Source organism: Vigna unguiculata, chromosome 5 (genome assembly GCF_037176805.1).
Source record: "Vigna unguiculata cultivar grain cowpea cultivar isolate G323 ecotype 2 chromosome 5, ASM3717680v1, whole genome shotgun sequence".
Lineage (NCBI taxonomy): Eukaryota > Viridiplantae > Streptophyta > Magnoliopsida > Fabales > Fabaceae > Vigna > Vigna unguiculata.
Genome location: NC_140796.1, coordinates 2,527,095 through 2,552,177, shown reverse-complemented (window position 1 = coordinate 2,552,177; position 25,083 = coordinate 2,527,095). Strand labels below are relative to the sequence as shown.

At 33.7% G+C, this 25,083-nt stretch overlaps 1 pseudogene; it reads right to left on the bottom strand.

Annotated features, from left to right (window-relative positions):
• Nucleotides 1–3,471: 3,471 nt before the first annotated feature.
• LOC146885980 (receptor-like protein kinase FERONIA pseudogene) lies at nucleotides 3,472–6,277 on the bottom strand (annotated as a pseudogene).
• Between the last annotated feature and the right edge of the window lie 18,806 nt (nucleotides 6,278–25,083).

Sequence of the window (25,083 nt, the reverse complement as noted above, 5' to 3'; positions counted from 1 at the left end):
AAGAAAATAAAGTGATAACAGAGAGTGAAACATAAGACCCGACACCAAGAATGAAATTCGAATCCAGAGTCAAATGAGCTAGAAAACGGGTCAAAATGCAAAGATAAAGAATGGGCAACGTTGCCAGAGTTATTGTTTACTTATGATGTGCGAGCACTGAGAATGGTAGCAGTGGCCTAGGGCTTTGACGTCGTCGATTTGTGTGTTGTGCACAAGAGAGAAAAGGATCGAGATGGAATGTGAAGATGGGTAGCATGATAAAGGTGTATGTTGTGGGTGTGGGTGGGGAAGGGGAAAGGAGAGGAACAACCGATGAGAATGGGAAATGGAAGAGAAAGAAGTTAAAAAAAAAAAACGAAAATGATATTTAGACACAAAAAGTAGACTCATTTTTGACACAGGACCACGTAGTATTTAATTTTTAATTTAAAGTTTAAAAAATATGAAAAACTGAATTTAAAGAGGGAAAATTGCTCACCCAAATCCAAAAGCTACACCCGATTCTTCCATCACCACAACACACTCCTTCGTTTTCTACCCATGGGTTCCTTCCATTGAAGAAAAATGCAAGCTTGATAAAATAACTTCACCGTTCCAGAGGGAGAACGACCACCATCGCCACCAAAACAGTGTTCGTCAAGTGGGTTGCCTTTGCCTTGAAGTAGAACAAGAAGATACGAAAAGCGGAAATTAGTGACTAAGAGAAGGTTTCGTGTTGGTAGCCTTAAATATCATTTTCGATTGCAATAATAACACATTCTTTGGATGGTGACCATGAAAAAAAGTCTCCTAAAGTTACTTATGATGTATGTGGGGAGTTGTGATGGTAAAAGTGAGGAGTTATGTTGGTTATTATGGTACTTAAAAAAACAAAAAAATTAAATGTCACCACTAAATGTTCAGTGTAGACAAAATATAAGACAAAACGATTTTCATTGTCATTAAATTCAATAACACCTTCTTTCCATGAAAAAAAAGTTTGGTAAGTTAATTATGACCTATGTTGGATATTTTGGTCATCAATTGTGGTACTTAAAGAAAAAAAAAAGAATGTCAACACCAAATGTTCAGTGTGGACATAATATAAAACAAAAGGATTTCCATTATCACTACATTCAGTAGCACCTACTTTGGATGGTGGTCATGTAAAAAATTCTCCTACGATACTTATGACCCATGTGGGGAGTTGTGATGGTAAAAGTGAGGAGTTATGTGATTATTTTGGTCATCAGTTGTAGTACTTAAAGAAAAACAAATTAAATGTCACCGCCAAATGTTCAGTGTGGACATAATATAAGACAAAACGATTTTCATTGCCACTAAATTAAATAGCGCAATCTTTGCATGTTGTCCATGAAAAAAAGTCTCCTAAGTTAACTATGACCTATGTGGGGAATTGTGATGGTAAAAGTAGGGAGTTATGTTGGATATTTTGTCATCAATTGCGGTACTTAAAGAAAACAAAAATATAATGTGAACACCAAATGTTCAGTGTGGACATAATATAAGACAAAATGATTTCCATTACCTATAAATTCAGTAGCACCTACTTTAGATGGTGGCCATGAAAAACATTCTCCTAAGTTACTTATGACCCATGTGGGGAGTTGTGATGATAAAAGTAGGGAGTTATGTTGGTTATTTTGGTCACCAGTTGCAGTACTTAAAAAAAAATTAAATGTCACCATCAAATGTTCAATGTGAACATAATATAAGACAAAACAATTTCTATAGTCACTAAATTCAATAGAACATTCTTTAGATGGTGTCCATGAAAAAAGTCTCCTAAGTTACTATTATGACCTATTCGGGAAGTTGTGATGGTAAAGGTGGAAAGTTATGTTGGTTATTATGGTCATCAGTTGCAATACTTAAAAAAACAACTTCTTAATATATGGTTAAAAAATGTATACAATGCAAAGAGTTGCTCAAAAAGTTGGCAAAAGATCCTTGGTTATTACTACTTTTATACCCTTTCACATATGCAAGCATAAAATTGATATATTAATGGTTAAGTAAAGTTTGTGCACATTTGAGGTTAAGGAGACATTTTTTTCATGGGCACCATCTAAAGAATGAGCTATTGAATTTAGTGGTTATAGAAATCGTTTTGTCTTATATTATGTCCATACTGAATATTTTGGTGGTGACATTTAATTTATTTTTCTTTAAGTACTGCAACTGATGACCAAAATAACCAACATAACTCCTCACTTTTACCATCACAACTCCCCACATGGGTCGTCATAATTAACATAGGAGAATTTTTTACATGACCACCATTCAAAGTAGGTGTTATTGAATTTAGTGATAATGGGAATCCTTTTGTCTTATATTATGCCCACACTGAACATTTGGTGTTGACATTATATTTTTTTTCTTTAAGTACCGCAATTGATGACCAAAATATCTAACATAACTCCCCACTTTTACCATCACAACTCCCCACATAGGTCATAATTAACTTACGAGACTTTTTTTTCATGGACACCATCTAAAGAAGGTGTTATTGAATTTAATGGCAATGGAAATCGTTTTGTCTTATATTTTGTCCACACTGAACATTTAGTAGTGACATTTAATTTTTTTGTTTTTTTTAAGTACTACAATTGATGACCATAATAACCAACATAACTCCCCACTTTTACCATTACAACTCCCCACAAACATCATAATAAGTAACTTAGGAGACTTTTTTTCATGATCACCATCCAAAGAAAGTGTTATTACTGCAATGGAACATGATATTTAAGGCTACCAACACAAAACCTTCTCTTAGTCACTAATTTTCGTTTTTTCATATCTTCTCGTTCTACTCCATGACAAAGGCAATCCACTCGACGAACATTGTTTTGGTGGCAATGGTGGTCGTTCTCTCTCTAGAACGGTGAAGTTATTTTATCGAGCTTGCATTTTTCTCCAATGGAAGGAACCCATGGGTAGAAAACGAAGAAGGAGTGTGTTGTGGTGATGGAAGAATCGGGTGTAACTTTTGGATTTGGGAGAGCAATTTTCCCTATTTAAATTTTGACCCACACATGTGTTGATTCAGTTTTCCATATTTTTTAAACTTTAAATTAAAAATTAAATACTACGTGGATCCTGTGTAAAAAATGAGTCCACTTTTTGTGTCTAAATATCATTTTCAAAAAAAAAAATAACGCGATAGGTGAAGAGAAATTTTTAAAATATAAGGACTAAAAAAATCAAATTTTTAGATAAAGATAAATTTCAAATCACATTATAATTTAAAGAATAAAAATATAAGTAACCTTTAAATTTTTATTCTGAACAAGTTTTCTCCATTTCTAATTTATCCTAGAATGTTGAATAATAAGGAAATGATTATTTGACACTCCTCACTTCTCTTATTTTCATTGGTACATTTCTTTCTAATAATAAAATATTATACTTAACTAATAAAAACAAATAAAATAATATTTTAGAATTAAATAATATTTTTTAGGAGTATAAACAAAATAGATGTCAACATATCATTAACCTTTCAAAATCTAGAAATCTTTAATTATTTTTTATAGACAAAATACCCGTAATTCTACATTCATGGAATTGCAAATTTTGTGTGGCAATCCAACATTATTAATTAATTACTTGTCAAAAAGACCAAACTCAACCTGCAGTTATAGTGACTGCTCCAACCTTATCGTCCCTTTGGATCCTTAATCTCGGAGAAAACATGCTCTGAGAGCCTGTTAGATTTCATACAGGCATAGCTTGTAGGGTTGAATCCACTGCTGTTACTGTAGTCAGAAACATGCACACTACTATGGCTACTGCTAAACATGTCCTCAGTAGTGCTGTCTTCATAATCCCCACCACTTTCCGAACCGGCATTGACATTAGCATCATCCTGAAGCTGAAGTTGCAGAACAAACTCCAACACCCCAACGACGTCATTCATGGATGGTCGCTGAGTCCCATCCTCAAGCAAACAGCTCAATGCAAGCTCACCAAATTTGCGCAAACAGTGAGGTGCTATCTGGTCCTTCAGTGCTGGATCCACAATCTCGCCCAGAAACCCCTTCTCATACCGATGCTTCGCCCAATCCACAAGTGACACCTGTTGCTTCTCTACCATTCGGAGCAAAGGCTGCCTCCCACACAATACCTCCAAGAGCACCACCCCATACGAGTACACGTCCGACTTCTCCGTCAAACGTTGTCGTTTGTAATACTCCGGATCTAAATACCCAACACTGCCCTTCACCTGAGTGCTCACATGTGTCATTGAAGAACCCGTGGGTCCAATTCGAGATAACCCAAAGTCTGAAACCTTCGCCACCCATTTTTCATCCAACAAGATGTTTGTGCTCTTAACGTCACGGTGAATGATCATCTGTTTCGTACCTGTATGCAGATAATGCAGTCCTCGTGCGGCACCAATGCATATTTGAAGCCTTTGCTTCCATGAGAGCGGAGGGTTATCGGTTTCGTAGAGATGATCACGGAGTGTTCCACGATCCATGAAATCGTAAACGAGTATCATCTCGTTGATCTCATAGCAGTAACCGATGAGGGAAACAAGATGGAGATGACGAAGTTGAGAGAGCATTTCGATCTCGTTCATGAACTCGTCGAGACCTTGCTGAGAACCCGGTTTGAGCCTTTTGATTGCCACAGGTGTAGAATCGTCGATGTAGCCTTTGAACACGTTGCCAAAGCCTCCCACTCCAACAACGAAGAGTTCGTCGAAGTTGTTGGTAGCTTCCACGATTTCTGAAATTGAGAAGTGACGGCAGAGGTTGGTTGGTAGAAATGACGAGCCTCCCCCGCGAGAAGTTCCGTCTTTTTTATTGGAACCGTTGTTGAAAGCAACATTTTTCTTGCGTTTGATGATAAAGAAAGCCATGATAAAGGAGAGTAAAACGACACCAGAAACTGCAACTACAACGGCGACTAGGGTTCTTGTGGTGCCTCTTCTTTGCTTGATTGGGTTTTCATGGGAAATCTCCGTGTCTTGTATACGAGGGTCTGGGACAGCGAGATTACCTGTTGTGTCGCTGATTTTGAAAAGTTCAATTGCGTTTAGTTGTGCGTCCTTGATCATGCTTTTATCGTGAGGATGCAATTTCACAGAAAGATTTACCTTTTTCTGATTATCGTCTTTGATGATGACTGCGTAGTCTCTAACCAATGGTACACCCCTCTGGTTACCGCCCGAAGAGAAAATGTCTACATAGTCTTCAACCAAATGATCCTGAATGTAGATGAGGAAGATCTGGTCACCAGACTCAATAACCTTCGGGTTAAGCTGGCAAAAGTGTAACCGTAGCATGTAGGTGAAACCAGGATCAACAGGAAGCTGCCATGTGAGGTTGAACCCCATGTTGATGGAGGCATTAGGTCCCATATTCACTAGTGATAGGTATACCTGGTCTGGTGCTGTATAAGGAGTATTTCTAAAGTTCAGCTTGGTTTTCTTGTCAATATCAAGAGATTTTGCACTTTGAGTAGTTATATATTGATTATGGACATCCCACGTCCTGAGCATACCCGTGTCCTCCGAGCCGGGGATACTTCGGTCCCCAAATCTTAACCTGTACTTCATTTCCAGAGCCAAATTATTTTCAATTGTATATGTTTGTCCTCCAACAAGTTTCGGCAATCCATCGATGTCGACGTTAGGATCGGTATAGTAGAGATAAGAGGGCATTGAAACAATCTCGATTCCGTTGATGAAAGCGTAGGAACCCGTGGAGCTTGGAATGAAGGTTATGTTGAGGTTTTGTCCTTCTTGGAGATTGATGCAATACTCTCTGAATAGGATGTTGGAGCGAGCAGGGTCATTACCAGAATCCGCATCGAGAGAAGCATTGAAACGTTGAAGGAGAGTGTATGGACCTGCTTTGACCGAGAAAACGGCTTTGGAGCGATTAAAGTTGTTGTAGTATGAAGTTGAGAAGAAGAAGAGGCGAAGGAACTTTGGGCCAGCAGTGAGATTGAATATTGAGTAAGTGAAATTGGAGAAGGAGAGGCGAGCAGAGTCGTAAGGACCCTGTATGGTTGTCTTTGTGAGTGCAGTAGCAATAAGTGAGCCCCGGCTTACAGAGAGAAGCTCTGTGTTTGTGTCTCCGATCCAGTTCCGACCATAGAGCGTGGAGAGGTTGGAAGAAGAGCCACAGTTGATGCTAAGTAGGTCAGGGGGTTGAAAAATATCATCTGCTTTGGAAAGACGAGGGAAACTCAATAACAGTAGGAAGAGGATGGTTCCCCATTCAATTGGTTTGGTGGTTGTTTCCATGGATTTCATGTTTATCGATGCAGCACGCAACACAATTACAGATACCTCAAACACTATAAATAAAGAAAAATAAGTTTTTGAAAAAAAAATCTTTTAAGAAACTTTGACAAATTTTCTACAAATAAAATTAAAATTGATTAATTTTTTATTTTTTAATCAAAATGAAGTAATAAAAATAATTTTTTTTTACCTCATTTAATAGTTTCTCAAATTTTATTAAAAAAAATACTTTGTCAATGTTTATTTTCCATAAATCAATCCATCAAAATTTAACATTTATGTCAGGAAAAACTAGCGCAAGCACTACCTCTTACCCTTTGGAATTAAGCGGGGAGACTTCAAGTCTTAGCAGCCTAAGTCTAACCTTTCCTTTTCATTTTCCTTTCTTTCCTTTTACCATTTGTCTTTCTTTCCTGGATTCCGAATATATATTCCAACTTTTAAACAATAATCTATACCAAATATCAAATAGATTTATAAGGACTCAATAATGTTAAAAAATAATTTTCCTTTTTTATACACAATTCATTATCCCCTTATTAATACAAATTACTCCATAAATTATTTTACGGTGTAAATTATACAATTTTTTCTATAATTATTTTTAAAAATATTTCTCTTATAAATTTAATAACATCTTTTATTTTAATAATAATTAAAATTTTACTTTTTTTATCATAAGGTAAGAGTGGAAACACATATATATTATGTGTTTCTACTAGTATTATTAAAAAAATTAATTATATAAGTTCAACACTATAAAATATATTCTTAATATATAATAACTTATCACCCTTCATCTTTCTCCACATTTAATTTTGGACAATAATATTTTAACATTTGACTTTCATTTTATAGTCTCTTACATGACTTAGTATTAGATATTAATTCTTTAAAAAAAAGTAATAATATATTAATCAATGTTCGACATTAAATTTATATACACAAGGTGTAAATCTAATCATAAGAGTCAAAATATAATTTTTCTGTAGTTTTTTATTTGAACTTCTTCCCTTATAAAAAGTAACTCTATTGTATAGTCTTTCAGTTTTTTTTCTTTTTTATCGTAACTATCTTTACGTTTTTCATCCTATATTTAACTTAACCAATATAAACATATACACGAAACGCACAAAAAGGTAGATAAAAAACAATTCACAAATATTCAAAAATAAAAAAAGTATATTTAAAATTCTGTAAACAGTTTAATTATAATTTAAATTCTAAAGTTCAAGATAAATTTAATTTTGGCACTCAAATTAACAAAAAATGAAAATAAAAAATTCAATCAAACATTAAAAAAAATACCCCAATTTTGCGTGTATTTTTTTGTTATTTCGTGCTAAAAATTAATCTCAATTAAATAAAAATGTATCCTCCGAATAAGGGATGTCTCCATGAAATTGAGGCATAATAAGAAGTCAAGTGCTAGTTCAAGCAATGGAAGGATGTCTGTATGATACTGAGAGCATAGTGAGAAGCCGAGCGCTAGTTCAAGTAATAGAAGAATATCTCTACGAAGCTGAACGGTAAGAAGTCACGTAAGGATTTAGAAAGATGCCTCTAATGGACCGAGTTCACTGTAAAAAGCCAAGTGAGAGTTCAGGTTATAGAATGATGTCTCCAATGGATCCTGGTCATAAAGGCCAAATAATGTTTCAAGAATAGCGAAATATGATGATGAATATTCGAAGAAATACAGGGAATCTTAATAAAATGTTATCTCTTCCATAATTGGTAAATTTAAACCAAATCATATTATCATTATTTACTATTCATTAATTTTTAGCTAGATTATTTAAGAAGATATGAAAATTGTATCAGATTTACCTATAAATAAGAATGTTTCTCCCTGATCAAGGGACAAAACTATTTTGGCCTAAGTGTTATTTGCTAAGGTTGAGATATTTATTTACTTTTGTCTTCAGAGTAAGGTTCTACACTTTTACCAAAACAAAAATAAAATAAAATATAAGGTTAAATATGTTTTTGGTCTCTTAACCATGAAAATTGAAATTAGTCAATCTTAAACTTTGGATAAATTTAGTCTTATATTTTTAATAAAAATGTATGAATTTAGTTTGTTTAACGTAATTTAATTATGTTTATTTAATGCTTTAAATGTGTTTCTCATATAACATTAAAGCGAAAATGTATCAAACGATGTAAACATCTCAAATGTAATCATGAAACAAGTTTGAAACGTCAAATAAACTTAACAAAATTTGGTTAAAATGACTAAATTCGAGCATTTTTAAAGTTGAGGACTAGATTGAACTAAAGTTTCACCGAATAACTAATTCTAATTTTCACTTAAAAATTAATGGAACAAAAACATATTTAATCCTAAAATATTTTGTGTCGGAAGTTAAAAATAATATATTTACGAGGTTGAAAATTAATCACACTTAATTTAAATAACAAAGGGAGATATATATTGTTAAAAACAAGATTGCATTTATTTTCCTCAATTTTTTTATTAAATGACATTGAAATTATTTTTAAGTTTAAAATATATATCAAATTGACACGAGAGACTTCTCTATTTTCAATTTTTTTAAATATATATGATAATAAAGTCACACGATTATTTATTTATCAAATAGAGACATGTGTGGCTAATAACCAGGCACTGGTTCCTTACAAAACATTATTTTCCATCCTTGTAGCTGATGGAAGATGATAACTGAATAATAGGTGCTATAAAGTGAAAATGGTGAAGTTGAAAGAAAAACATGTGATTGATTTAGACTACGTATGGACCCATCCCCTTTCCGGCCAGATTTATAATTTTATCAAGTCTTCTTTTAGTCTTCGCCATTGTTTTATGCTAGTTCAATGTTCACGGTCCTTTCCATTTTCATTAAAATTACAAGTTTAGATGATTTAAAAATATCTTGAATTCATTAAAATTGAGTTATACACCTCACAGTTGAAAGAGTATTTAATAAAGTATTAAAGAATATTATTCTAACTCTACTTCATAATGAGTTCTATCATTGTCAACTGGACCTACCTTCATTGGATACATTTTCTTTTGCATATGTCGTATATCATTGACACAACTCAATAAGATACAAGCTGAATTAAAGGTGCTATAAGTGACAATAAGATTAGATGAAAGAAAGCATAAGATTAGATGTAGGGACGCATTCCTTGGAGACCATAGAAGCAAGCTAGCTCCTATAATAATTTATCTACTCGTCTGACAAGGTGTTCGCCTTTTTTATTCTATTGTAACGTTATATGTTCCTTTCCCTTTTCCTATTTATTGAATTTCAATGTATTTCTAAAAAAATCATAGAAAAGAAACGTAGAACCAACAATCAGTTGTAAAAATATTCATTCTATTTCATTTACTATTTTTATTTTATTTGATATCTAGTATTTATACAATTTTTAATTTTGAGATTAAATGTTTAATATAAAAAATCGTGGTTGGGGTAGTTATAGTAGCAAAAACTGTTGGAAATTTTTTTTACATCGGAAGAATCTATTTTTGTTATTAATAGACCAGGAAGAATAAAAAAATAACTAAAAAATTAAAATGTTATTCCTAAAAATATCATTTATTAAATTATCATAATTAAACAAGGATATATAAAAAGACAAAAATTAGTTTAACAGATTTAAATGAATAAAAAAGAGTATTTATGGCTACGCAAACCGTTAAGGATAATTCTATATCTGATGCAAACTGTTGTAAAAAATTTATTGAAACTTTTAAATTCAGAATATGGTAAAGTAGTCTTGGGATGGAAAATTACTCTTTTGATGGGTGTTCCAATGACTCTATTTACAATATTTTTATCTATTATTTTGGAGATTTATAATTCGTCTATTTTATTGGACAGAATTTTTATCAATTAGATTCAAATCGAGTAATTAGTTTATATATATATATATATATATATATATATATATATATATATATATATATATATATATATATATATATATATATATATATTGAATTGAGTTTAAAGGAAAGACTTCAAATTTATACTTTAGGCTTGACACTGATGCATACGAATGTGATTGGAGGAGTTAAAGTAGATTATCCGAGTACTATTCTTCGCGATTCGAAAAGGGGACACAGTGTGTTGCTACCGACGGGATTGCCGCCGGTGAGTCTGGTGGTTGGTGGTTAGCTTGAACGTGAGCATGGAGAGGATATGGTCTAAGCTCATGGTGGCTTTGAGAAGCATCGTGCAGAAATAACTAAAATAAAAAAATAATAAAAATAAGAATAAGAATATTGTTTAAAAATTATAAAAAGAAATAAAAACTGACAACGGCCTGGACCATTCCAGTTTCCTTCTTTCACCCAGTTGTTTGCTGTATACAACCTTCCGAACCACTTCCTGCATCCCATAATTTATTTTCCCACCCATTAAAAAACTTTCCGAAAAGTGTTTTCCGTAAAAGGGAGGACATTTGTTTCCGGAAAAAAAATTTCCGAATTCTTTTCTGTGTTCCAAAAAATAAATTCCAGAATTGATGGAGTGCTGGAAGAAAATGATGCGACACGAAGTAATTGCCTACAACCTCTTGCTTTTCAGATTGATCGGGTTGTATTGCTATTTGCACCGCATTACTTTGTTATTGTACTCCTTTTCTCTCTAGGTGTGGATTAGACCTTTTATTTTCTCATAACACTTAGTTTATAATTTTTGCTTTCATCCAACAATTAAAAAAAAATATTACATTTCAAAAAAAAAAAGAATTAAGTATGTTTTTAGTTTTTCAACTTTGACTTAAAATTGAAATTCATCCCTGTCCAAAACTTCGATACATTTTGGTCTCTAAACTTTAAAAATAAATGAATATAGTCCTTTTAATCCAATTATGTTAACCTTTTTCAACGTGACGACCGTATTTCCCAGAAGATGTTGAATTGAGAATGTGTTAAATGGTATAAACAACTTTAATACTAACATGAAAGCATTCGACACGTCAAAAAACGTTAACAAGGTTAAAAGGACTACATTCATCCATTTTTAAGGTTTAGGAACCAAAATATATTAAAGTTTCGGTCAAGGACGATTTTTTTGTCAAAGTTCAGGGACTAAAAACATACTTAACCCTAAAAAATATATCAACCAACCAAAATAGTTTATATAATAACTACATGATCTATAATTTTCTATTGTTAATGGGGATACGTAGGAGTGATGCCAGTCATTGTAGGATTCCTTTCCAAAAAATCAAATCATTTCTTAAATAGTTTTCCAAAAGGTCTTTTCAAAGATAAGTAACTATGATTTCTCACTTTGAGTGAGAATACACATGAACAAAATCCATCATTGTTGAACCCAAATAAAACATAAAATATATTTTCTTTATTATTTCATATTTTTGCATGTTTTGTTTAATTTTTTTTAAAAAAATCAAATAACTTAAAACTTATATTAATTTTGCATACTTCATTAAAGGAAACTGTCCTCAGATGAAAGTTGTGAGATGTTATGAGATATTAATACTTTTCTCACATGTAATTAACTTTCGTACCTTTTTTTTTGAAAAAATATTAGTAGAAAAAATATATTTACAAAATTAATTTTGTAGGAAAAAGTAGAGGAGTTTTTCTGGCAAGAAATTACTCGTAAATTTAAAATTTGTAAAAAAATTACTTATGAATTTTAAATTTGAAGGAAAGTATACTTGTTATTTTTTAAATTGATTTTTTCACAAGAAAATTTATTATGAATATTTTTTGTATGAACATTTGTTGTGGATATTATTTCGTAATAAATTTGGTAAGAATTTTTTTAGAAATTTTTAAATTTCATGGTAATTAAGTACCACGAAGGAATTACTAATCAATCAAAATTTGTAAGAAAATTCGTAAGAAACATTTTTCTTGAAAATTTTTGTAAGAAATCTAAAATAAAAAAGAGAAATGTTCACGAAATATGAATAATTTTAACAGTGCAACTAGTATCACGGTCTCTGATATAATATTTTTCGTCTTAATGTGTTATAAAATAAGTTATATTTGTTTATATTGTTTATGTACCTGTTGTTCATGATTTTTCATTAATTGCTTTATCTTTTCTTTAACTATAGTCTTTTTATTAAACTTACTTCACTTACAACTAAAGATTGTTTCGTAGAAGAGTGAGCACCTAGCAATTTTTTTTCTTCTTAATGTACCAAAGTCCAAGTCCATGTGCATTTTCTTTTTACTTTCACCTCCAATAACACTAAAGTGTATATTTCATTATTATTGGCGGAGACAACAAAAGAGTTTTTTTAAAAGTTGAACCTTCAAGCATGTGACATTGTTGGACTTATTCTCAATGTTTCTTATTTTCTCCTAAAAGTGAAGTCAAATATAATTTTTGTCAAGAGAACACATATCAAACACCTTTCTTTTTTTCATTTTTTATAAATTTGAAATATATTTTAATCTAGCTGTATTATTTTTCAAATTTAAAATAACATGAATTATTCTTTTTATTTCAACATCTATTTTTAATCAATTATATATGCCTAGTGATGCAATAATAAGGACAAATAAAAATCTTACGATTCTTGTATCAGGATAATTTTTGAAATACATTTCTTAATTTCTAAAAAGAACAAAAAGTAACGGTCCATCAAATAAGCCACCACTATCTACATAAAGTTAGAACTTTCATTATGGTGTCCAAGGAATGAATATGAACTTCTAGTTGAGTAGATACAATTGCTGGTTTACTAAAAACATGTAAACAAATCATATATCGTTCAAGGAACGAACACGAACTTTCAACATCAGCTGCTTTATGGTTGCAAGAGAATATACAGAACTATCGTCCGTTATCGTGCAAGACAATATATAGCAAGAAACTTCATTAAATGAAAGTTGAAATAAGAAAAGCAAACTTGACCAAAATATTTCATTTCTGGTGATGGAGTTATTCTTACAGTAATGAAAGTGATAGGTGCCCAGTAAGTAATTGTACGCTAACAATATTACTTAATATCTTTTTTATTTAAATTAATTTTTAGAAAATATTTTAATTTTAAATATATATTTCAATTTTAGAAAATTAATTATTATTTTAAATTAGGAGTAAAATATTTTAAATATTTTATATTTAATATTTATTATATTTTGTTCTATAAATAAGATATATTAATAAAATAAAAAACATGTTTCTCCGTATACATCGAACAACAGGGAAATGGAGGTTGACACCCCAATCTTGGAAGCTATTTAACAACTTCTTTTGAAGGGATCACTGCAACGTTCTTTTGGTATTTTCTTTTCATCAGGAAAACAATCTCTATAACGGTCAATGCGAATGGGACATGAGGATGCAGGATTTGTTGTAATAAGGGTCTTACTGTTGATTTCACCAAGCATTCTAGCGAGGTGAGAGGCGGCGATGGTGGGGAACTCCGAGTCCAAGTGCCCGGCGTTGAGGCACTCCTGTAGGGAGCCATCGCAAACAGAAGTGGTGTCGTTGGTCTTCGCCGTTTCTGAAATACCGAGGTATGCGTTCACCAAAATCATCACCAACCACATCACACCATAAATGTGTGCTCTTTTCATTCTTGCTCCTCTGCAACTACAACAAAATATAGAGATATATCTCAACATGAAGCAGCACTATATCTGTAAATCCGCTTCAGTGCTCGTTTTTCAAATGCTTTATTATCTTCCTTTTTCACATGTGTAGTTTGTGGGACTACATGTAATTGCAATATAGCTGAGTGATAACGACACGTTCGGTCTAGTTTCCTCCTCCAAGGTCACACTAACCTACTTATTGACCATTTATTTCTACTTTCTTTTATAAAAAGTCTTCCTTTAACATAGTGGAATAGATAGTGCTTGTATTGAATGCAGTGGGTGAAAGAAAATCGACCCATAGTCTTTTTCTCTCTATGGCTACATAGCTACACTGCCATTGTAATATTCTTTCTGAAACTTCATATTATACCTCTCTCAAATTCAAGTCCAATCACTAATCATTGTTCAACCATTTGTTTACGCATCATAGCACTAAAATTAGTATCAAACTGTATTCGGTTATCTATGTAGTTAGATATATTATTCAACATTTCACAAATAATTTCTTCCTATATTTTATACCATTCTTGCATCTTTATCTATTCTTGTATCTGATTATATGGTATGTTTTTTTAAGCATGAAGATGAATACCTTTTTTTTTTCAAGATATATGGGAAACATATAAAATATATTACAATACATCTTTTGACAATTATACACAACTTGACAAAATAATACCAAAAATATATGACAATTAGTAGGTTGTGAGGGGGGGAAAAGTATCACAATATACTTCTTTAATTAAATAAAATCAAAGCTAAATATATTACTGTCGGGTGTTAATATATCAGTGTCATAGTACCTACAAAAAGAGCTAGAAAGAGATCTTTTCCTTATCATCAATCAACCAACTCACACAAAACAAGAGTAGTCCTGGTTTACACACAGGATGTGAAGGATAGACTATATATCACTCATGATTTGTCCACATGAAAACGTCTGCCCAATCCGTAGCCAACTGATCTTGTATGAAGATGAAGAATCTCAGGACACCAGGCTCTTCAATTCTCGGGTTAAGCTCACAAAAGTATAACCTTAGCAAGTAGGTGAAGCCGGAATCAACGGTAAGCTGCCAAGAGATGTTGTTCATCTTATTGAAAGAGGCATCCCTTCCCATATTCCTTACAGATCGAAAAACTTGTTCTGGTGCCGTGTAGTTAGGAATCTTAGTGAAGCTCAGCTTAGTTGTGCCCGTAAACTCAATAGATTCTTCACTTTGAGTATCTAGGTACTTGCTATCGGTATCCCAAGTCCTGAGCATACCCGTGTCCTCAGAGGAGGGTATAGTATGATCACCAGCTTTTAACCTGTACATGGTCTCGAGAGCAAACTTGTTCTCAACGACATATGGGGTCATGGTGCCAACATATTGCGGCTGTTCTGTGGAGTCCTGAGGATCGGTGTAGTAGAGATAAGTGGGCATCGAAACAATCTCGATCCCGTTGATGAAAGCGTAGGAATCTGTGGTGGTAGGAATGAAGGTTATGTTGAGGTTCTCACCGTCTTGGAGGTTGATGCAATACTCTCTGAGCAAGATGTCAGGGTGGCTAGGATCATCATCAGCATCGGCGTTGAGGGAAGCATTGAAATGTTGAAGGAGGGTGTAGAAAGGATGTATGTTCCGTCATCAATCTAAAATCTAAAATCCTATGCATGGTTGGGTTGGATTGGTTTGGTAGAAAGGATTTGATTAGAAAAAAAAAAGTATTTATTTTAACAATTTTTTATTATCATTTAATAACATTAAATTATTTTAAATAATTTATTAATATAATTAAAAGAGAATAAAATAAAAAATAAAAAGTATGATTATATTAAATTAGTTATATATTTCTAATTTTAATTAATGGTTTAAATTTGCCTATAAATTCAAAAAATGTATAATGTCTAAATTAAAAGATAACAGTGAACAATAGATAAAATAACTGCCCTTATATATGTCTTTGGTCAATCAAGAAGCCAATAAGCAAGTGATATTATTAACTATTAGTTTTTGTGTAGAAAGTAAAAAAAAGATATTCCAAATTTCCATAGCCACCCACACTTGATTGGTGGTTAGAGAGACTATAAATACATTATGGTGCGTTGATTATGGGTACAAAAGATTAGAGTGCACTAATAAGCAATAGATATTTCCCACTCATGAAGTTACTTTTGGCTTCCATTATCTTCATTCCCACTTTAACTCTCCTTCGAGTACAAGGATAATTCCAAAAATAAATTTGATTTGACTAAACTTGGATTTAGTTTCGATTTACCTAGTAACAAATACAAATTTCAGATTTTATATATTTATTTAGACGAACAAACTTAATTTTTTCTAATTTGGATGAAGCACATAATGCAATTAAATTTCAACGAAAAAACTATATTCCAAAACATATTTGTGTGTTTTTGTTTATATAAGTTTAATATTCTAAATACATATAGAAATAAAGCTAATATATATTTTAGGTTTTCTTTAAAAATAAATCAGTAATAAAGCTAATATATATTTTAGCTTTACTTTACAAATGAATTAGTAATAAAGCTAATATATATTTGGAAAGAAATACATTAAAATAGGTAATGTTGTGGGTGAATGACACTCTTATGGAGGTGCGTATCAACAACCATGGCCTCCCCATCTTCCCTATCCCCACCACCTGCATAGAGTGAACAATGAATTAAACTAATTCCAACTCTTTCATAAGTTTATATTCGATTTCGTTTAAGCTTATTTATCAATAAAATTAAATGAGTTGATCTTCAATTACAAATTCAATTAGTAATTAATGAATTGAATTTGATTTATACATGTTGAATCAGATTGGTTCATTAACTACTTCAATGTATATTAGGTTTAATTTGTAAAATTTAGGAAGAATCCGATTTTAATCATTTAAATTGATAAAATAGTTTCATTTCATCTCTTAAATTAAAAAAAAATGTTTTTAGTTTATACTTGTTACATTTGAGAGATTAAAATGATATTTAATCAGTAATCAAATGATAAATTTAAGAGACTATAAATGGGGTATTTGTTTTTCAAGTTCGAGTGAGTATATTTTTTATATTAATTTGAAAGCCAAATGAAATTTATCTAGAACTTTAGAATTAAAAATATAAGTAAACTATGCACATAATTTCAAATACATTTTTTATTTTTAAATATTTGTGAATTATGTTTCATCCTCTCTTTTTTTGTGTTTCGTGTATCTTTTTCCATTAATTAAGCTAAATCTATACGATGAAAAACATATTAATTATTATACAAAAAATGAGAGATGGCAAGAGTTACTTTTTTTTAAGAGAGAAGTTCATAATAAAAATAAATAAATAACTAAACCGGGAGAAAAATGATTGGGGGTGAAATGCACGTATATAATACGTTAATATATAATATTGAATTAATATTATTAATTTTTTAAAATAATGTTATAGTTTAAAAGTTGAAATGGAAAGAAAGAAAAATGAAAAGGAAAGGTTAGACTTGCGGAGGTAAGACTTGAAGTCTTCCAGCTTAGTCTCCTGCCAAGACTTGGGTTAATTTATGATGTTTGAGGTCTCTGTTTTGGTGTTTTGGTATTGTGTGCTGCTTCAATTACGTGTAATCCATGGAAACAACTACCAAACCAATAGCTCTGGGAACCATCCTTCTCCTACTGTTGTTGAGTTTCTCTCATCTTTCCAAAGCAGATGTTATTTTTGATCCCTCTGACCTACTCACTATCAACTGTGGCTCTTCCACCAACTTCTCCACGCCCGAAGGTCGAAACTGGATTGGAGACACCAACACAAAGCTTCTCGCTGTAAGCCGGGGCTCATTTCTTGCTACTGCACTCACAAAATCAATCATACAGGGTCCTTACGACTCTGCTCGCCTCTCCTGCTCCAATTTCACTTACTCCATATTCAATCTCACTGCTGGCCCAAAGTTCCTTCGCCTCTTCTTCTTCTCAACTTCGTACTACAACAACTTTCATCCCTCCAAAGCCGTTTTCTCGGTCAAAGCAGGCCCATACACTCTCCTTCAACGTTTCAATGCCTCTCTCGATGCGGATTCTGGTAATGACCCTGCTCGCTCCAACATCCTATTCAGAGAGTATTGCATCAATCTCCAAGAAGGACAAAACCTCAACATAACCTTCATTCCAAGCTCCACGGGTTCCTACGCTTTCATCAATGGAATCGAGATTGTTTCAATGCCCTCTTATCTCTACTATACCGATCCTAACGTCGACATCGATGGAAAGCCGAAACTTGTCGGAGGAAACACATATCCAATCGAAAACCATTTGGCTCTCGAAACAAAGTACCGGTTAAGCCTTGCGGACCGAAATATCCCCGAGGCAGAGGACACAGGTATGCTCAGGACGTGGGATGTCCATAATCAGGTTTTTTTTCCATTCTAGGCAAATGACTATGGTTTATTACGGAATTAGGCAGGTTTTTAAAAAATTACAGAAGTACGCAAAACGTTATGGGGGTGCACGTTTCGTATGAAGAAATCGTGTAGCCTCATACGTTTTTGTGGTCAACCGGATCAAAGGGTAAAATCGTGTGAGAGATGAATGTTTTTGGTTTTGTAATCGATTACCGAATGTTATAATCGATTACTGCATGCTGTAATCGTGCAGGGAGTAACGTCTTTGAAGCCATAATCGATTACCGTATGGTGTAATCGATTATTGAATGTGTTGCAGTTTTCTGGGTATTGTGTAATCGATTACGCACGAATTGTAATCGATTACATGCGTAATTTTTTGAAAAAAAAAACGTTAACAAACATTTCACTGTATAGGAAAGAAATGATGTATAATATAGTTGAATATGAAACTAAAAACAGTGATATTAGTGAAAAAAAAAGAGATTACAATCAATTAAAGTACTAACATAATAATATCAATGTCAAAGTGCATTAAAGAAATACAAAGTTTTTGAATGAAATAAACATGAAAATGCATCTAAGATGGAGGAAATTGGCGCCGCACATAAGCCATGTCTTCCTCAAGTTGACCAACCCGAGCATTTATACTGTCAAATCTTGAACCAACAAAAGCCCGGAGATCGCGGATTTCGTGGATAATATCATTAAGCATAGCAGCAGATGCATCCTGGGTAGGCTGAGGCGGTAGAGATGGTGTGCGATCATCATGAATAGGTGCATCCTGCATATCACGTTTATGAATCCATTCACCATTTTGGTTTTTTACAAAACCAAAGGAATGAATCACTTCAGCACCAATTGGACCTGTTCTCCAATTAATCTCCTCAAATGGTTCATCTTCTAGAGGAACATTAAACTTAATCAAAATGTCAGTAATATGATTAGCATATGGTAAAGGGGCATGGTCTCTTAATGCCTTTTTCTGCGATATCTAATCAGATGACCCTAATTAAGATAATGTCTTCTTCAGTAGCTTGGGCAAGGTTAGTTGATCGGGACACTAGGCATCGACATAAGATGTAGTGCAGGATATGTGTTTCCACTTTCATTTGTCCTGCCAGTATTCTTCCTCCAATATTTACATTGTCACGACAAATCATCATTTTTGCATTGTGACTCGAATAATCATCTCTCCATTCCTCAACCATGTTTCCCTCAAAACAGACCCCTTGAGTGCCCAATTAGTTATACGATAAAACATATCTATATCCATCCTAATTTTCACATGCTTAACTTCACTAAGAATAACCCCTTCATCAGTAATTTGTAAGTTGGAATAAAATACTCTAACTAACTCCGGATAATAACATTGATGATTAGTCAAAAAAGGTAATAATCCCAAGTTGTGGTGTATATCATAGCACTCAAAGTTTTGCTCAGCAATAAAATCATCAGGATATCTGGTTCAAGAATATCTCTGGCAAAAAATTTTGAAGTATACCTTTCATATTGTGCTACGGAAGAGAACAATCTCTGTGGTTGTGAAGGTGCAATTATTTCTTCAGGTTAGTTGACGGCGGCACCGCGGCGGCGAGCACCGACTTGAGTCTTGCGTTTCCTTGACGATTCATCCATTTTAGGGTGTTTCTGAAGATTTTAATCGGTGGGTTTTGTAGAGAATTGAAAATGAGAAAGATTGCAACAAACGGGAGGTGATTTGGTTAAGAAATGAAGGCACAATGATGAAATAATGAAGGAGAGAAAGGGGGCGCGGGTTGGGTTTTTGGGATGCAGCGGCGGAGAGAGAAAATGTTGTTTTTATAGTGGAAGACGACGCGTAATCAATTACAGGGTTTGTGTAATCGATTACGACGTTAAAAATAACATTCCAGGGGCTCCTGATAGTGGTGTAATCGATTACAAGGTTTCGATAATCGATTACGAAGGAAAACATTAAGTTCCAGTAGCTTCTGTTAGAGTTGTAATCGACTACAGAGTTTATGTAATCGATTACCAATCTAGAAATAATTTTGCAAATTCTCCTGTTAATCGATTAAAGGTGTGTTGTAATCGATTACGAAGGTAGGATTTATGTTCCAGGTTCTCGTGTTACTTCAGTAATCGATTACAGGCTTCGGTAATCGATTACATTTTACAAATTTGGGCTTGTGTAATCGATTACGCTCGTATCAGATGTCCAAATTTTGTTCATGGTAATCGATTATCGCACGCATTGTTGCTAAAAATTAATTGTGGTGATGGATTACAGCATAACATTTTTTTTTAGCATTTGTACTCCATTAATAAAAAAGTTTAACATATTCCATTAATTAAAGAAAAATAAAATGATAAATAAGTTGCACATAACTTCAAATGGAAAGCAAAGAAAAAAAAAAGAAAACGATTTACGGCAACCATCTGTATCTTCTTCTTCCCCGGTGATCCACAAACCATCCAGAATTGATATCTTGGTATTCTTCGGAAGATGTTGGTGGTCTGATGTCTCTAGTTTGGATGAAAAGCTCCATATAGGAAGAGATGCGCGGTTTTTTGACAGATTGGTCTAGACTTTGTACGTGTATCCAACGACTGATCATTTGTGAAACATCAAAGTCACATTTGATTTTCGCGGTGTCATGAAATAGTCGCCTGTTGCGTATTGTTGAAGGGCAATGATAGTCAATTTGTTTGACAACTCTACGATCACCACACTCGACTAATTGAGTTACGATTTGTAATAATTCATTGTAGGTGCAATCATGTCTGATGGAGAAGGTTTTCGTGGCATCGGGATGAAACTCAATACCAAAACCAGATCGACTCTCTATGATACCAGCACCCCTTAAAGGTCCACCATAATAAAGAATAGTTGGTGAAGTTGGGAGAGAGTTTGAGGATGATGATGATGGGGTGTTTGTAGTTAAAATAGAAAGGATTTCTTCAGGTGATCTTGTGAAGGTCACATACAATTCAATCATGGTGTTCAAAGGGAAAGAAGACTTACATTCCAACATTTGAAAAACATGTTCATCTGTCTTTATTTCAAATGCGTCATAGACAATATTTCCTTCAGAAGTCATGGTGGGTCGTTTGAAGTATAGGTTGTTAATGATTGTGTGTGCCTGGCTTGGAATGGCTGCACAAACTCTTTGGTTCAGCATGTTGTATGTGCAGTTGTATGGAATGCGAACAATCTGCGGAGTCTGACATACGAACTTCACTCCATCCTCACAGAGTTTCATTTCACCGTTTGTGTATAAGGCAGCTATATAAGAATTGGTGAAATCCTGCGACTCAATGATGCCAAACATTTCAGGGGAAAATTGTTCCATCTTACGGTTTTTCAATTAAGAAAGAAAAGGAGGAAGGAGATGCCAAGCAATTGATGTGTTGGAAACTTGAAAGTTTGCATTTGATGTAGTGTGGGGATGTGATTTTTATAAGCATAGTAGTTGCACAATTATTGAGTGAATCAAGAAAGAAAAAATGATAAAGGTTGAATTCATTACGTACATATGCAATTGTCATATTCAAATAGTACACATACATAGTACAATATTCTCCCATAATGTGATAACTTTATTTCACAACAACATTATTCAACGGTGGCTGCCTGTGCCGCATGGTGGCCTTCGTGTCGGTCGTCGAGGTCGTCTCTCAAGTTGTGGGGGAGGAGGGGGTGACTCACTTTCGTCATTAGTATCTTCCACTTCCACAGATTCAGAACCTCCTTCTAAAACATTAAATGGAATTTCAGGTCTGTAGTATGGTTGTGAAGATGAGGCGCCTCGGTATGCAGATGGTGGAGTTAGTGATGATGTCCCAAACATTTGTGATGGAACACCCCCATAGCTGGAAATATGTGGGCCAGATGAACCATCATAATATTGCGCTGGACCTTATCCAAAGTTTGAAGGCGCTGGAAAAAAACCATATGAAGTCGGGACCTGTTGAGATGACGATGGAGGATGCATTCTGTGGTCCCAATTCCCAAAACCAGCAGTTAGATTTTGTGACTGAAGGAGGCCGAAAAAGGGTGTATCCGGACGAAACTGCTGATGTGAAGGCGGATTCTGATATTGCTCCGGCATGTCATACTAAAACAAAATAACAAATTAAATTATATTATTTAAAATCAATTATAATCGAAACTTTAATTAACATGCAGTGAATGAAAAAATGATTCTCACTTCATCATCGGATGATTGCGCAATAGCCGTGATATACCGGATGGTATGATTTATGTACCATTGCATGTAGGGCGAGTTATCACGTAGATGGCCACTTTTGGTGAAAGGTTCGCCCTGAACAATGGAATTATGGCGATTATTCCATAGCATGATAAAGCGATGGTGATATTGCCTCCAATTAATTTTCCCCTTTCCTCGGAGATCAATTCGGTGAACCTCATTCAAGTTCATCAGGTCGGATGGGATGTTTTGTCGCCAACCAAATTGTCTGACTACCCGGTCAACTTGGTGAAATTCAACAGTCGCAAAACATATAAGAGGAACCAATGACCGACTAATTGGAGAAACATTTATGATTATCATGCGACTAACATGTGGTTGTCGATATGGTGTCCATAAAAACTGCAAAAATTAATGTTAATAATTTAAAAAAAAAACAAAGGGAATTTCAAGAAATAAAATAGTAGAGCATTGGTGATAATGAACCTGCTTTGGTTGAATTTGATCAAATTTTTTTCGGAAGCCCACCACAGTAGTTTGGTCATGGAACACAGAACGTGTTTGCTGACACCACCTCACACTTAAGGGGAACGCAAGCCCAGCCACAATCTCGTCCTCCGTGACTGGTTGTATTTCTTGAGAGATGCATGTAAATCTCTCCCACGCCCAACACTGCAGCAATAACATGCATCCACCAATGTTGTCTTGATGGAATTTTGTGTTGTGATCCAGTGCACGATAGAGGCATGCCAATACTGCAGAACCCCAACTAAAATTTGAAATATGCTCCAAATCTGTTAACAATGGCAAGAACATAAAATGCACGAGACTGGCTGATGTATCCGGCATCAACATGCTGCCAATCAATATGAGGATGTGTGCTCGTGCATACTGTCCAACGGTAGCCAGTGTTGCGTCATCCGGTAATTCTCGGAATCTGCTATTTAGCCATGATAGCTTTATTCGGTTCCCTGTAATCATATTTTCGGGTGGAATATCCCCCAATAAATCTTGACACAATTGTAGCATGTGGAAGGTGTGAGTTTCAGTCCTCCACCTTTCACATAATGTTGTTACCATGAGGTGGTTAATCTCCATATTACTCACTTTTAAAACATGACCAAAACTAGCTGCATCAATTAACATTCTGACCCTAGAGTCAATAAGATCTGTATGTTTTAAAAAATCCAGATAGAATGGCGTCGTGGTCCGAGGACCCTCTCGTTTCGTTCCCAAATCTGGTTGGTGATGTGATCGTCTTGATGACGCAACACGGACAAGTTTGCTGGCAAGTTGTTGTTCTGAGCCATAATAAACTACGTAAAAGTATATGAAAATATTAATAGAATATCATTTCAAGTTAATCACTAACAAAACATACAAAAAAAAATTATCATAAAATTGACCGAACCTGTTAGATTAACGGAGGACAAATTAATTTTGATACGCTGCAAATCCAACTACAATGGCAAGGCAATGAAGTATTTTGTGATGTGAATCTTGCACCTGCTATGGGTATTTAAATTTCCTCACCACACTATTCACTCATATGCCTCACTTTTCATATTTCTCTCTCTCACGTAGCAAAGCACTTGTCTCAAAAATAAGAGCCTATTTTCCTACACCTCCATGCACACCACCACATGGCTTCTTCTATTCACCACACAAACCTTCTCTTCAATAATAATAACTTTTTCAGAGAATCTCATACTATTTTTCAAAGTTGCAGGTGGCAGAAACATTTCCAATCAAACCATTATTGTGAATAGTATCATGCACAACAAAAAAGGATGCATTATTTTCAATAGTAATGTGTAGAAGCGTGATTTATTGTGAGTGCAGAAGCGTGAAGTTATAATAGTATCATGGCAGGTGCAGTAGTCCAAGAATCACGCCGAATCGGAGAATCAAAAGAGGTGTAAGAAGAAAACGTCATGGGGGTGCACGTTTTTCAAATGAAAGTGTAAGGGGGGGCACATTTTCTGAATAGAAAACGTGTGGGGGCTGCACGTTTTTTATTAGAAAACGTGTGGGGGGTACACGACTTCTCTATGAAAACGTGTGGGGGGTGCACGTTTTCTAAAAAAAGATTTTTTTTTTCTTTTCGCACCCCCAACCCACTTCTTTTGCACTCCAACCCACTCCATTTGTTTCTACTGACTAAAACGCTTATATATTCTACCACACTACCATTGCTTCTCCTATCAAAACTTCTTTGCATACCAAACTTCACATCTCAAATATCCTTATCTATTTTTCGATCTGAAATATGCGGGTCTATACTTCCATACCAACCTGTTCATAATGAGTTCGTGGAATTATAGAGGATCTTCTTCGTATATATATATAATTGTTAAATATTACATTTTTTTTAAATTAATATAAAGGAATTTATTTACTATATATAGAAATATAAGGTTGATTTGGTTATAAATCAAACAACTAGTCATAAAATAAAAAATATTCTTTCTATCTACAGATTGTCATTTTAAATGTACATTAAAATATAACAAGCTTCTTTATAAAAGAAAATTAAGCGTTTTAGACACTATTTAATACAATATCATTTTAAAAGATAATTTTATACATGAAAATAAAAATGGTCCAATTATAACATTTATATCATTAAATGTTTATTGCGGTTAAGAGATAAGTTTATTATATATTATTACTTAGGATGTAAAGAGAAGAAGTGGG